This window comes from Erpetoichthys calabaricus, chromosome 7 (genome assembly GCF_900747795.2).
Source record: "Erpetoichthys calabaricus chromosome 7, fErpCal1.3, whole genome shotgun sequence".
In the NCBI taxonomy this organism is placed as follows: Eukaryota; Metazoa; Chordata; class Cladistia; order Polypteriformes; family Polypteridae; genus Erpetoichthys; species Erpetoichthys calabaricus.
The window spans coordinates 57,517,708-57,531,291 of record NC_041400.2 but is presented as its reverse complement, the minus strand read 5'-3'; the positions used below and the strand labels follow the sequence as shown (position 1 = coordinate 57,531,291).

The 13,584-nt window shown below is 34.6% G+C and overlaps 1 protein-coding gene across 14 annotated transcripts in view; it reads right to left on the bottom strand.

The window, feature by feature from the left end:
• LOC114654283 (myocyte-specific enhancer factor 2C) overlaps nt 1-13,584 on the bottom strand; it is a 187,273-nt gene that overhangs the window by 73,692 nt on the left and 99,997 nt on the right. Inside the window, exon 1 of one of the 14 annotated variants that reach the window (XM_051930076.1) lies at nt 10,713-10,731. The exons of the other annotated variants lie outside the window; for them this stretch is intronic. The gene's annotated coding sequence lies outside the window, so the exon portion shown is untranslated. Of the gene's footprint in view, nt 1-10,712; nt 10,732-13,584 lie in introns of those variants that run through there. 14 annotated transcript variants of the gene reach the window in all.

Below are 13,584 nucleotides of genomic sequence, written 5' to 3'. Positions count from 1 at the left end.
TGCTTATCGTCTACTGAAATTCTTCATGTAAGGCCTCTTCCAATTTTAAAGATTTACTATTTGAAACAATTGATATTGACTTAATTCAAGTTTTGGGTGTTCTGATCACCTTTTTTGTAACTTGTAAAAAAAGACAATCAGCTTCATTATGTGCCCTTCTTGGAACTCTGTCCTTGTCCATAATTGATCTAATGAAATTCTATCTTAAATTATTTTGTTGTCTGTTTCTTCCAAAATCGGAATGATTCAAACTGAACATCACTCCCTGTTCTGAACCTGAAACTGTTTTCTGTACATGTCCACAGATAACAGATGAAATCCTAAAGAGAATGAATGCAAAGTAATCAAGATGGATTGCTAGTCCAGTGCTGGGCACACCCAAGCACATTCCTGACTCATCAGACTGGTCAAAATTATATTTGAAGTGTTCGACAGAACCTGAGTGCCAAGAAAAAAAAACACTCAGCATATATTGACAATATTAACATTATTTTTAGAGTTCATGGGATCTCTGAATGTTGAGTTAAAACACCATGTACTTGAGCTAGTATATACAGTACTGTGGAACATAAAGTCTCATCATTTATCATAAAATACTTTTAGAACTTGATGTGTTTCTCCACTCAACTGTTATTAATGCCCCAACATCTACTTCTGTCAACAATAAAATTGGTCTAAAAATTTGAAATGAGAGTTTTAACAGATTTTTACAAACTATATGCCTTTTATTAAACTGGAAACAAATTTGATATCACCTGCATATAGATAACCAGTTGTACAACTCACATGTAATTAATCATTAAGACAGATGACAGGTAGATTAACAGAATATGCTGATGATGGTAAAATAGTAAGCAAATAAATATTTTCCAGGTACTGCAGTTGACAATTATTGCATTTGAAAAATGCCAACAGTGGAGAAAGACTTAGACTTACTCAGTTAATAAAGGCAAACATCAGACCTTCATATGCAGTTCTTAATAATGAGCCATGTTTGTGGATAATTAAAATGTATTTTTTGCATGACTACATGAGTTTGCAAAGAAATATTTTATGGGTCATTGACGGAATACTGGATTAATTCTTTCATTTTCCTAACCCGCTTACTCCAAAGACAGGGTCGTGACAGGCCAAGGCAATCCCTACAGTTCTAGGTAAAAGGCAGCAAGTAATCACAGGCAAGGTGCTAATCCATTTTAGAGACCATTCACACTCAGAAACTCATGGGGCTAACTTAGAGTCAGCAATAAAAGCAAGCTTAAATGTCTGTGGAATTGGGGAGAAAGACAAGAGTACACAAAGACACCTCCATGTGGGCAAGAAAACAACATTCAAACTCCACACTGACAGTGACCAGGGGTTTGAATTATGAACTTTAGCGCTGTAAGGCAAACATGCCAACTACTGTGACAATATTCAATTCAAATGAAACCAGTTTATTTTTAAGTGCTGGTGCAGAGTGCTATGTCAAGCTCATAGGTAGATACAAATACAGACGTATCAGATTACTACATACATAATGAGTACACATAAAGAAACAGACTTGTTTAAACTGACAGGAAAACAAAGCGGTTCAAAATTGTTTATTCCATCTATTTAAATAGTGCACCATATAGTTAAATTGTATATAAGCAAAAATTAATGTACCAATGATATCTTATCTTATAACTTCTTTTTTCGCAGTGATGGTCATGTGAGTCATGGCTAATTCCGGCAGTAATGGCTCAAGCAAAGCACTGGCCAGTCCCAATGCACTCTTACATGCCCCAGTGAAACAATTTAGAATCATCACGTAAAATCTAAGTATGTATTTTGACTGTGGGAACAAATTGGAATCTTCAGAAGGAACCAACAGAAGCATGTAGGAAACATGTAAGTTACATACTGTACATAAGGAGTTAAGTAAAAACGAATATGTCAATTTAAAATAAAAAGATTCATGGCTATAAAGCAGAAAAAAAGAGAATTAAGTGTTTAACATAATCTCCCTGAAAACAACTGCAAAGCTTATTCTGAAAACCAAAATGTTGTTATGAAACAGTTAAAGATTGCATTCAAAGAGTTTTTGATGAGCAACAACTCATGTTCCTAGTGACTAATGAACACAGAAAACCAAACCTTCCTCTTTTTTATACAATCAATTCCTTAGCACTGATTTCTTAAAAAAGGAAAGATTTTCTGAAAAAAAATAAATCGTATTCCATACTATTTTGCTGTTTACTTAAAGTAAATTAAACTTAGCTGTTACAGCAGACTGTGCGCTTATAGTACAATTTAAAGTAAAGTTAAAAAGGCATTCAACACTGGTACCATATACACCTTCTGAAGAAGGAAAAGCAAGGTGACTCCAATAGCACATGATTATAAAAGGGAAGATAGAGGCATGATGTATATAAAGAATTGAATATTATTATAAATGTCAATAAAAAACTAAAATGGCCACTATCCATTTGTTCTTTTACTTGAAAATGAGAGAAGTCACTAAAGTCAGCTGTTTGATATACTGTAATGGTTTCCTTTTGATTCCCAGCTGCTTATGACAGTAAAAGTGTGACATTCAAGGTTCTCTGATCTCAGCAGTCAGTCTGTACCTGCTCAAAGAGCTGTCTCTGCATGCAAAGTACTCTGTACTCAGACTTGCAACACATTTCTCACAAACGTCAAATGAACACCTAGCATACTCTCCACTGGTTCGGGGTTCTATAGAAATAAATTAAGGAAGGCAACACTTTAAACAATTCAAGGTTAAATGTACCAAACACAATAAATAAAGTTAACAAACATGAGAAGAGCACTATTTGAGTAGGTTTACGTAAGGATAGCATTGCCAAAACATTTTTTTACACATCAATGTCCCTGCCAGTGACAGTGACAATTTATACTGATATTATGATGTTGGTTCATTCATAGCTATAAATTCCCAGACCTCTGCAGTCTCTAAGTTTCAGTTGCATATACTTACTCAAAGAAACCTCACGTAGTCTATGAAATGACACCACAGCAAGTTGGTTTACATGAAAGTGAGACTCTTTGCAGGGACTATTTTTAGAGAAAAACACGACTTCTGCTGTGTGCTATCAATATACATGTAATGTAAATATTTGGTCCTAAATATTTGTTGAACAGAATGTTTTATTTTTATTAGTAGTAATATGAGGATTTGTAAAATTAATAAAAAACTATCACTAATTATCAATGAAATGCCTGTTTTAATACATTTCACATCAGGAAGCAACATAGGTAAAAAATCACATAAGACAAATCTGTAGTATTTTTAATTCTGCTAAACCTTTAAAGAAATCAAATCCTTTTTGTTATCAGTTTTGGTGTTCATTTTCATTGATTTACTGAGAGTAATCTGAACCTATATAAAAAAAAAATTTCCAACACCTTAGACTTCATTGTGACATTTGGTATTATGTTATTTTCAAACACCTATTTTTTCACAATCTACTCCATAATTTGTTTAAGGTTAAAAAAAAGTTATGAATATGATGAACAATTTTACTCTGTATTACACTAAAACAAGTTATACAATATATTTGAATTTTGTGTATACAGTAAAAATGTTTGTCTTAGTGGGCTGGCTCACTGAGCAGTAAGAATCTGCTAGCATCTCATACAGCACTGTGTATTCCTTTAGACTTTGGATAATGCAATGGCTGCTGTTACAAACAGAGCAGTCTATTATTTCAGTTATTTTTTTCCGACACAATGATTCAAAATAAACTGTTTATATGTAGGTTACATGCAGTATAGTAGATTTTTACTAGTTATAAATAATGTTATATATAAAATCGGACTATTTTAGTTTAGACATATATACATTATATATAAAGCATTCCATAGTAATTTACAAAAGAATAACACGCCTCTAGAAATATTTCTCTATATTTTAGAGCAAGCCAGCAATGTGCAAGTCTAATGAAACTGCCCAAAATAGCACGTGGACATGAGCAGAAAGAGGAGACAACACCAGGCCAGTTGATAAGATATAATCACTCCAGAACGCCCTGAGTCTGTCCTAGGTCATCTTCATGTGTCTTGTACACCTCCTCAGGGAGGTGTCCAGAGGAAATTCTAAATACAGTATATGCCCCAATTAAATCAACTGGTTCCTCTTCATCCAGAGAAGCAGCAGTTCTACTCTATGGTCCTCCTGTATGGATGAGCTCCTCGCTCTATTGCAGAAAGTGAGCCATGCAACCTTGTGTAGAAGCATCATTTTTCCAACTTGTACCATTGATCATGTTCTTTTGCTCAGTACACAAAAACTGTACTGTAACATGGGGATTGACATTGACAGTTGAAACTTTTTCAGAGGCCTGACAGGTAAATGAAATCTTTGTCAGAGGACTTTGCTACTTCTTCACACTCACAGTCCAGTACAATGTTGGCAAAACTCCTGACACTGAAGCATTCATTGGTCAATTTCACAACCACCTCTACCTTCATTTGTAAATAGGATACACTTGACTTCTCCACTTGGTGCAGCTGTTCACCCTTATTTGAAGTTAACTAATTCTTGTCCCAGCCACATCACGCTAAGGTGCAAACCATTTTATTATGTACTAAATAGCATCGTTTGGTCAAGTCAAGGGAAAAAAATTATCTTCAAACAACACAGATAAAACTTTTAAGTTTATAAACCACATACTCTACGATCCTTGTCTGTGCTATGATGTCTCTACATTAAGATCATGAATAGTAGAGGAGACAAGACTCATTCCTAGGCATAATTCAATGTCTGTGTCTCAGTTTAACAGCAAGAATGCTAACACAGCTCTTTCTACACAAATGCACACGCCCAGTAGTCTTAAAATATCTGCCATAAAAGGCTACAGTGTATAGTCATGAGCTTTTTCCACGTCTGCAAAACACATGCGCATGGTTCAGAAATTCCCATGGCCCCTCAAATATATGAGCAAGGACAAAGAGTTCATCCACTGTTCAACAGGCAAGACAGAATTCTTGATCTGAGCTTCAACTATCAGACTGAATCTCCACAATGTGTTTCTGGTTGTATCTCACCCTCCCCTCCAACTCTGCCATGAAGGAGCTTTTAATCACTGTAGTCGTCAAGAGTTTGGAATATTTGTAATTTTCATCTGGATTGGCTGCATGTGTTTTCTTCATGTTTCTTTCCATCAGTGGGTTTATAATATGAGGAATTAATTTATTTTATTATCTCATTGATTTAAGATCATTTTGATGATCTTAAAAATATTTAATGTCTTGGTATGTTACCAATTTGTTTTCTTATGGGCTGAGTACCATCATTTTCATTGGTGCTTTGTGTACTGTTGCTAGCCTCTTTGCTACTGCGTGACAACCAAAGTCATGACACTTGATGTCATCGTTGTAGGACACTTCCTGATTGTCCAAGACTCTGTACTGTATATAAAACAAAGAAACCTTTTGCGGTGTTAGGAGACTCTTTTTTGATTTGAAGTCTTAAAATAGTTGTGTGTAACTCCAATTTGATTTTTCTTTTGCACATTGAATTTAGTTTATCTTTAGCGTTTTGATCTTTGCATCAAACTTTTTTTGCATCAAAAGCTATTTTTTTTAACTTTCTGTTTGTCTTGGTTATTCTTTTACTTTGCCTAAACTCCACCTTAGTTAGAGTGGCTCTCTTAATTATATAGAGGGATCCAACATCAATCAATTCTTCAAGCTATTTCTCCTCCGGGAAGGGCATATTCATGGGACTCACAAATTCTTTAAAGTATTACTTCAATGTGCCCAGCTAAGGCCAATGTTTTCAACCTGAGCACTGCTGGGTAATAGGCCATCTATTTTCCAGAGTTGTCAAAGAGTTTTCTAGAATTTCTTTCAGGAAGAACAAAAGTCATTTCCATGGCCTCAGCAAACATCATCTATATACAGGCTATGGACTTTACTGTACCTGCTTCACCTCAGTCTTGAGGCCCTTTTGATAACATTGTATGGTATATTCAATCAGACAGTTTCACACTAAGGGTCACTGCCATGACAGGCACTGAAAAATGTCTAGTCACTGTTCGTTGCAGTTCTCCCAGTGAGGTCTTCAACATGGTACATTTAGACTCTATGTCCCTGAATTCTTCTCAGATGCAGAAGATCGTCCAGGGTTCAGAGTTTAACTTTAACCAAACAGAAGCATCTTTGCCAGTATACCTTTGTTACATGTTTGTTTCTTCCAGGTCTGTCCAGCAGATGCTCCATCTGTCTTAGCCAGCTCATCACCAAGACATAATAAAGTGAAAGCTCTGCACCATTTTTTTATTTCAGTACAGATCAGCTGACATAACCACAAGTTAATAACTGACCTCTGCCTAAAGGTATTCTACAACCACAAACACTTATTATTTGAAACATAGCTTTTTGTATGCGTTTTGGCCTTTCATCCACACGCAAACTGTGTTTTAGGTCCCTGACCTTTTCAAGAACTCCTTCCAGGGTGAAGATGTTTAAAAACTCCATCTTCCCTGTTGATGTGTTGATAGGGAAAACTGAGTTTTTGGCTTGTAACGTCAGAGTGTGTGCGCCATTATCTGTTTTGTTTATATGAGGCAATTCTGTGCAATTGTGGTTGTAGCTAAAGTAGTGCTGGTATTAACCTTGTTAATGGGACTTTTGACACACATTTGAGAAAAAAAAGGCTGATAGACATTAATCTAAATGACATTCCCTTTGTTATCTGCCTGTTTTGTGCTCCTGACAGTGGATTTTTGCATTTTGATGTGGATGGACATTTTTTTCAAAAATGGTACGCATGTGGACAGGATTTTTTTTAAAACGAAGCAGGAAAACTCATGTTTTAAAAAATACCCAAATACATGTGGATGAGGCCTGTGTCTTTGTGTTCAAATATTGTAGTCATTATGGACAATCCATAAATAACATAGAAGTCCAATAAAAAAATCGCTAGGCAGATTCAAAAGCAGGAAATTCCTTCCAATCTGACTTCTCCAGAAATCTCTATAATAGCACCATGTGAATGTTAAAGTCTCCCAGTAGGGACTACAGTTAAGTACGCACAGGGTACTCCTTCAACCACCATATCAGACAAAAAGACCAAAATCTCTGAATATTTTTGAGTAAGTACACAACAGTCAATGTTTTTCTCCCTGTGATTCAAAATTTCTTTGAGGTGACTTTATGGTACTCAGCCTGGGGCTTCTCTCAAAGAGCACAGAAGATACCACCCTTGACTGAGATATTTGGTTCTAGAGTCAATGCTGGATTAGGGCATCTTTTGATGCATTATATTCAAAATCATTTACATACTGTACATATTATATTTACACACACACATATATATATATATATATATAGTATATATATATATATATATATATATATATATATATATATATATATATATATGTTGGATATCCAGTATATCCAAGTTAGAATCAAAGAAAAAAAGTAAATACAAAAATAAATGTGCCTATTTTGAAAAGTGTCTAAAATATTATTCACAAGATGAATAAATGGTTTTCAGAGATGAAAATGCAGTAAATCGGTCTTATTTACAATTCTTATGCAATTACAAGCTCCCCATTAGCCCTTGTGAAATATATACTGTATTTAACTCTGCTTAATATGGGTTACCAAGCCATGGTTATCTGAGCTCTTCTTGTTTTTCAGTTATTCTAAAATGAAGCCTTTTTTAGCGACTCTTAGAAGAACATGCAGGTATACACAGTGACCATTTCAAAGGGAAAACATGTTTACCCAGGCAATGAAAGCCCCTTTGCACTTAAGGGAAAGGTCAATGATAACTTAATTCTCTGTTGCACAGAAGGCCAGGAAGCACATTTGTCTGCATTTCCTCTCATAACAGGAAGAGTACAACTCCTTACCCTTCAACAATGGCTTCAGTTCTACTTCCTATCTCCAGCCTTCTCTCCCCCCAGGGCCTCCCAAAAGAAACTTCATAACAAGGATGAATGTCAGCTATTTGTCCCAGCACCCTTCATGATGTTGCCTTTGGGAACAGTGTCTCTTTATTCTCCACTCTATAGCTAAAAGGTACTTGGCAAAACATAAGTTGTATTGTTAATGGGGTTCACAGGAATGCCAGCTATATTATATTAATTAATATAGTCAACAATTACCCCTTTGTATTTTTTACTGTTTTAAATGTTTTCTTTTTCTTTCTTTCTCTCTCTTTCTTTCTAATTTCTGTAATAAATAAATACAAACCATAAACACTATTTTCCATCCACAGCAGGGTTTGTTTTGATGATTTCCCATTTTTATGACTCTTAGTAAGATATATTAATTTTACAGTGTATGTTAGTAATGGTGCTGATATAAGGTTGGAAACATTGGTTAGTGTGCGAATGGTTTTAATGAATGTGAATTACATTCCTTGACTGTATATGTTTCAAAACAGTCACCTACTATGTAGCACAGCAAGTTTGTATCATCAAGACAGCTTATTAATGAAAATGTTAACTGATGTTTCAATTAATAATAATGAACAGATCTGACAGCATATGGCCAGCAAGTAAGATATGCTGATGTTTCAATGAAGCAGCTTCTGTCATGGTCTGGATGTCTTGCTGTTGCTGTTTTTTAAGTGTTGTGTTTTCTGGTATCACCTTATCTATCCTGTTAATATGCTGAAAGGTACAACAACTCTCTGCCTCTCTCTATTTCTTTTTAAAGAAATTAAACTGTGGACCAAATATTAGCCATAGGAATTAATAGTCTTTGACTTTTCAGTTGACATAATCAATAGTCAGTTGTAATAGCTCCAGTGGCCTTCAACTACTTAACATTCAAAGGTACACACAGATATATATTCTCACGTTAATATCTTCATGTTACAAGTTGACAATAATACTCAAATTATCTTTTGAATGCCCATTAACCACCTATGTTTTTACTGACACAAAAAGATGATTAGGAAGTATAACATAAAGTATGCTTGGATTTCTGACCAAGTTCTTCTGAAAGTGAACAATAACTTCATCGAATAATCAACTAGTACCTGTAGGTCCATACTTAACAAGACAACCCTTTTTTGAAAATGTAAGATTTGAGCTTGCTGTCTGTCAATCAAATGTCACTATTTTATTTTTAAAATTCTTATCAATGCTACATGAGTTTGTAAGAACTCCCACCAGAGCCTCTACTGCATCTGTTGGGGTGGGCATTTCAATGCTCAGTGAATATTAGAAAACTGAACAGCTGCCGAACGTCTGGCTTGCTCAACTGAATCACTTATACACGTATTTGGGAGTGAATGACTTAATAAATACTCATTAAGAGTACAGTCACATAAACATACAGAGAAAGATCTTGCTTGTGTAAAAGATAGTTCATAATCATAAAGTTTCACAGGATAGCACTCCATTAAAAATTAAATAATCGACAAAGTAATGTAATGTTAGTGTGTAAGTATGTAAGCCAAATAATCAAAATGATTGTTTTGTTTTAACATACATAGAAAAATGCATTATCAGTCAGCCTTTACCCATTTCATTTTAATATTCCATTTAAAAAAACAACTAAAATCCATTAAAATAAAAGAAAATTGTAGACTGCATGATTATTCTAGGGCGGCATGGTGGCGCAGTGGGTAGCGCTGCTACCTCGCAGTTAGGAGACCAGAGTTTGCTTCCTGGGTCCTCCCTGCGTGGAGTTTGCATGTTCTCCCCGTGTCTGCATGGGTTTCCTCCGGGCACTCCGGTTTCCTCCCACAGTCCAAAGACATGCAGGTTAGGTGCATTGGCGATTCTAAATTGTCCCTAGTGTGTGCTTGGTGTGTGGATGTGTGTGTGTGTGTGCCCTGCGGTGAGCTGGTACCCTGCCTAGGGTTTGTTTCCTGCCTTGCGCCCTGTGTTGGCCGGGACTGGCTCCAGCAGACCCCCGTGACCCTGTGGTTAGGATGTAGCAGGTTGAATAATGGATGGTTGGATGATTATTGAAAACCTAATGCATTAGCAAATGTTGATAACTGAAGGAATATATAACAGACAGGTTATTTTACAGTATAGTATTCTAGTACCGTCAAAGTTCCATTTATTTGCAATTACAAAATTTTTTTACTGCGTCGTTTAAATGGATACATAAATGATGTGCAACAGAACTACTGCACATATAAATTATTTTAATTTCAGTACTGTACTTTGTGTATTTTTATTTAATTTAATATAATAAAGTAAAAACAAAAAAGTGGCAGTTACTACCACAAACACTTTAAAGGGAATTAAGCAGAAGAGAAATAAACATATTTTATATATATGTTAAAAATCAGAGTGCATTTATTTGTTTCTCAAAACTTATACAAATTTGACTATCAAGTACTATGATCAATCCTTCGTGTTTGCAGTTTAACAAAACAGCATGGCTTGATTAAAATAAATGCCCTGTAGCTATACCATACTTCAGAAATGCCTCATTTAAATGTTAGAACATGGTGACTCTGAGGTTCCAAAACGAATACTAACAAAATTTTTCTCAGTTCTAATTCATATCATTCAATAGCAAAATATTTCTAAACTACTAATTACTAACAACAAAATAATAAAAATGCATAGTAAATAGACAAGACAAATGAGAACCCAAGTGCCTCATTACTTTTCTCATGCTAAATTTATCTCTATGCTTCTTTGCATCGGTAATGAAAAAATCTGATATCACTACAAGAGGTAAACACATTTTCACATTGGGACTTCAGTTTGTACTTTCATATAAATAGATGTAAATCTGACCAAAATTAGTATGGGAAACCAGCAGCAGGGGGTACTGTGGGTGGGTAGAATCCATGTTGGCCTTCCTGCACATAGTTACTTCCTCTTTGTGGTACTTCCTCTTTAGCATTCCTTTGCTTATCATGACCATCAATTCCTATAGTCATCATGAGAAACTGGTCTATCTATTCACAAAAAAAAACATGCAGCGTTGCTTTGTTTGAACAGAAGGGGACTGGTAATCTGAAAAAGTTTTTTTTTTTCTGTTCTTTGTGGTTTGTGAAGGTATTTGCATATTTTCAGTAATCAAAATAGTAAACCTGAATGTAACAAATTTAAAAGCAGGGAGAAAATCTATAATAGCCACCGGTAGTATGCAAACCACTTTTAGCTGAAAGGAGCTTTACCTCAACAGCTAATTTCTAAGCTTTGCATATAAGACATCAAGCTGAAAGTCAATTTATACACTCAAAAAACATTAAACTAGCAAGTCATAGATGTAAACAGGCAAAATATCAACCAAAAACAGAACTGAAAAATAACTACTCAACAAGCACTAATATACAAACACATCACAACAATTTGGTCTTTGTGTTATTCAGAACTCCACATGATGGAAAACATATTAGATATTAGAAAACCCACTACAACTGAATACCCTACAATATGCAAAAAATAATAAATGCAATCAAATTAACTTTAAGACCATGTGCATTATCCAGAAACATTATTAAAACTGTTAGCTGGCTAAAATATTTCACATGCCAACCTTTCTTCTAGAAACTGTTGAATGCAAAATATGTGGTTGAACCTCCATGCCGCTCTAGACCTGGTGGTTCATAATTACTCCCCAGCAGTTAATTTTTATAGACTTGATAAATATGGTTTTATCTTGTATCAGTTAAGTGATATATTTTACCTATATGATATAAAAATTTATGAAATGTCATACCAGACATTAAAAATGTTGTTCATTTCAATTTTATAACTATTTTCAAGATCAATTCGATTTTTTTATTGAAGTGTATAAGTGCAATAAATCACTCTCAGAAAATGAACATGAAATAGTTTGACTTTTGTCTCACTTTCACTTTTGTTGTACAATGAAATTATGATATAAATAAGATTCTGCTTTTTGTTCTTTTATATTACTTGTTCATTTGTTAATCACATTTCTTAGCTTCCTATGTTGAGGATATGTAACAGGAATACAACTCGGAAGTATGTGGCACTATGTTTATAAGGTCAGATGGAAGAATAAAATGGGTATAATAGCATAAGTTACAAATGGTAAATTATCATCAACAACCATTTTAATAAACTGGAGCACACAGACAGCTTCTTAAATATAAAGTACAGCAGACAATTTTGTGTATTTGTACAATGTTTTAGCTGTAGCAAAGCCAGGTCCGTTGTTAGCTATTCCAGGTCACAAATTAAGTCAGAAGTGAACTCTGTGTCCTCAACACTGCAATCACAATTGTATGATGTAGCCTCTAGTATGCCTTGCTTGCCTGTCTAATACTTGTGGTGGCTTGATGTTTCACCGTTGGTTCAACCATGCAAATAAGGTGTTGGAGGTAAATTTCCTTGATTCTTGTTTGATTCTGGACTGACTTTGTGCATGTTCTTCCCAATGTCCATGCAGGTTTTGTCTCTGACAGCTCCAAATGAATGAGTGTCAGTATGTGTACGAGTAAGCCAAGAGATAAAGTGAAGGTCCATCCAAGGCTGGCTTCGGTATCTTGGACTTACTGTTCCCATCACACTGTGCCAGGACAAATTAATTAATTTAGATCATGGATAAATGGATGAATAAAGAAGGTTCAAAAGGCAAACACTGAATGGGAGAGATCCTATTCACATTCACCTAGTGGTAATGAAACAGAATCAAAATGGGATGTAGCCCTGGTAAAGTTAAAATGAAAAGAACAATTACCAGTATACAACGTATACGCAAAAATTGAAATCTTTCATTATAAATTTGGGCTAGAAAAGTTGAAATAAAATAAATAAAAAATAATATTTACCTAACGTTTGGAATGCTTTAGTTTTTTCACCTCCCTTATGGACATTCATCATTAGGAACAGAAAACAAATAATGGATTTCATCTATGAGCTTTCTCTAAGAATAAAATCAGCTTTGTAGGGCAAACCACAGTTTCAGCAAAACTCCAGACAATGACATCTATAATTCAGTGTCATATATTTTGTTTTTCTTTATTTAACGTATTGCAATGTAGCATAGAAAACTGAGTACAACCAAGCCCTTATAATAGGGGAGGTACCTAAAATTATTTTAGTACATAGAAAATAGAAACATTTTAGCATCAGAGAAGTTTTTCATTACCTGTACTTTCAGGTATATTCAGCAGTCTTTTCATTACAGGAGACAGAAGGACTGATACTGATATGTTTTTTATTAAGGTAAACTCGTTTCACCAGATATTCAACAGGCACCACACCTAGGATAATAAAATTAAAGAGGTCCAACAAACAAGTGTATACTTGTGAAAAGTCAACAATCATGATGATGTAAATCACTTTGAATAGACTAGAATGAGTAAAGTAGTATAAAAGGACCTTTTTAGTAGTAATCTCTAGATGTACCAAATTAAAAACTCAATGTAAGAATTACATTACTACTTTAAACCTAGGATATAACTATAGAACTATATATGTATGGTGTCATTAAAACCCACTTTCTGTCACAACACAAAATAAGGCACCTCCAAGCACCAAATCTCTTTGAGATTTACAGAAATAATAATAATAATAATAATAAAAAAGGGCTTGAGTGAAGAAGCTCAAAGCAACACCAGCAGCTGGCAGGATGTAAAATATTTTTCTAGCAACGTTTAGAACTACTAAATTGCTGTACTTCCTGTTTAAA